The sequence below is a fragment of the Gracilinanus agilis genome, chromosome 2, assembly GCF_016433145.1.
Source record: "Gracilinanus agilis isolate LMUSP501 chromosome 2, AgileGrace, whole genome shotgun sequence".
Taxonomy (NCBI): Eukaryota; Metazoa; Chordata; class Mammalia; order Didelphimorphia; family Didelphidae; genus Gracilinanus; species Gracilinanus agilis.
The window spans coordinates 181,233,107-181,236,112 of NC_058131.1; positions in this window are offsets into that span (position 1 = coordinate 181,233,107).

The following is a 3,006-nucleotide window of genomic DNA, read 5'->3' on the forward strand; positions in this document are numbered from 1 at the left end:
GGGTCAAGTGACTTGCCCAGATTTGAACATAGGATCTCCCATCTCTAGGCCTGACTCTCAATCCACTGAGCTACCCAGCTGCCCCCTGAGGCCTATTTCTTGAGGAACATATGGTCTCAGAGGAGAAAGAAGGCCCAACTTACTGTCAGATTTCTTTCCAGATGCTATGAAAAAAGATTCACTGAGCTCCCCAAAGCTCAAATGAAGTAAAGAAAATGCCAAAGATGACTTGGATCTTTTCTTTTTAAAGATACCAATAGTTCTAATTATAAAACTAATGCAAAAGGGTCAGCTAGATGGTTCAGTGGATTGGAAGCCAGGCCTAGAGTCTGGAGGTCCTGGGTTTAAATGTGACCTCAGACAGTCCCTAGCTGTGTGACTCTGGGCATATCACAACTCCCATTGTCTAGCCCTTACTGTTCTTCTGCTTTGGAATCAATATATAGTATTGATTCTAAGATGGAAGGTAAAGTTTTTTAAAAAATGAATCAAAAAAAGTATTTGTTGGTCATGCGGTGAACTAACAAGAACTAGTTATCCAAGGCACACATGTCATCATAATTCTCCTGAAAGACATTATTTCCCCCACATTGTCCATACTGAAAGGTTGTATCAGTTGAGCCAGCTGATGGATTCTATATTTGAATCAGACCTCTATTATGCTACAATTCAACCATTTGCACTTTATGTCAACAGCTGATACTTTGGTCACCCTAAATACTTCCTTTGCCCTTTGGTTAACAAAGCCCTTATTGCTAAAGTAGATAATGAAATATAGAACTTACTGAATTCTACACATTAGTATTTACCTAGGGTTTTAAGCAGTATTTAAAAAAGAAACCTCTGAAGTGATTTTCCATTTTGCAATATGATAAATTCAATATCCATCCACTCAAATCAAAGAGAGTATTTTGGATAGATCAGGTCCTTTAATACTTTAAATCTTAAAGAATAACAGAAAACAGAATAGAAAAGGTCATACTAACACTTTAGAAAAGGTTATGCTTTTTTTCATACATAAAATTTGCTGAAAGTTCAGAGGTTTTTTTTTACAACACAGTCATAATAATTTCTCTAGACTTTTTCTAGAACTGATCTTCACTGTTCTTCTAACCCTAACTAAGGCTCAAAAATTCAGACATTTTTGAATCCACAATATTCTCTTCCCTACCTTCAATTCTCATACAATTAGTTGCTAAGTCATATCAATTATTCTTCCATGACATCCCTTATATTTCTATCCATGTCTCAATTCACACTGACATCACTCTGGGTTCAGATTCTTGTTACATCTCTCATGAGCAATATATTAGTAAGATCTCTTTAATTTTTCTCCCTATCTGTACATCCTTTTCTTCTCCAATCCATCTTCCATATGATTATCAAAATAATCTCTCTAGTGTACAAGTCTGAAGATGGTAGGTACCACCATAAAGTGAAAAGATTGCTGTTACAGCCAGAAGATATGGATTCAAATTTAGGAGTTACAATTTATTGCCTGTGTAAGCTTACGCTTACTTAATATCCGACTCATTGGCAAACATCTTATTCCCATCCTTCACCCTCATTAAATTGCATGCTATATGAGGTTAGGAACATGACTTTTTTCATTTTTCATTTCCTTTCAATCCCTTGCCTGAAAGGACCTCTTTGTCTCCCTAGAAGCATCTAGATGGCTCATTGGACAGAGAGCTGGTCCTGGGCTCAAGCAGACCTGAATTCAAATCCAGCTTCAGACACTTAGTAGCTGTATGACCTTGGGCAAGTCACTCTGTTTACCTTAATCCACTGGAGAAGAAAATGTTAAACCACTCCAGTATCTTTGCCAAGAAAATATCATGGACAATTTTGAACTACTACAGTCCAAAGGGTTCCAAAGCCTTAGATATGGCTGAACAACAACAAGCTCGGGCAAATAATTTAATCTCTCTGTGTCTTAGTTTCTTCATCTGTAAAATGAGGGTTTTGGTCCAGAGGATTCTTTGAATCCTTTCTAGCTCTAACATGCAACCTTTGTTCTTCTTTTCAAAAACTTCCAATGTCTCCTTATTACCTATAGGATAAAACAGAAAATTCCTTATTCTGGCCTAAAGTTTCCTAACTTCTCATTACCTACCACATCTATTTCCATCTTTCCAGGTTTATTTCTCTCAAATAGTTTTAGTCTTCTACATTCTAATCATACTGCACTTCTAGTTACTCTAGATATTCTCATGCCATCTCACCTTTCCATGTACTCATGAAAACTACCTGTAATTCCCTTCATAGCTTGAGTGCTTCCCTATAATGAAGTTTCATCCCATCTCTCCAGCTCAGACTAATCTCTAGCCACTCATGTGTTAGACTGAATTTTATCTGTAATTTCCCTTTATTAATCACATTTGTTTTATAGAAAACTCATCAGTGAACTTGTCTTATTTCTCTCCCTCACTTCTATTAGACTACATCCTCTCTGAGGGGAGGAATACAGTTTTTTTTTAATATTTCATTTCATTTCATCCCCTTTCCTGGAAAGGAACTTTTTTGTATCACTAGCATCTAGAATTGGGCCTTGCACCTGATCATCATGTAACAAACATGAATTGGATAGATTTAATTGAAGAATCTGCTCTAGAAATTATTATATGTTGCTCCATTCTCAAAAAGAGGTTTGTGGAAACCTCTTGAAGGAATAAAATTGGAGGGCTCCCAAGCCACTGTTTTCAAGTATATTTTCTGAGTTGAGGCCAGATAAGTAGTATCATCTTTGAATCTGAAACAATTAACAGGGGGAAAGGACCTCCTAGCCATACCAGATCTCAGATTTTACTATAAAGTGGTAATCATCAAAACAATGCTGGCTAAGAAATAGAGTGATGGATCAGTGGAATAGGTTAGGTAATCAACACATCATAGCTAATGTCCATAGCAACTTAGTGTTTGATTGACCCAAAGATCCAAACTTTTGGAGAAAGAACTCACTATTTAACAAAAACTACTGGAAAAACTGGAAGACAATATGGCAGA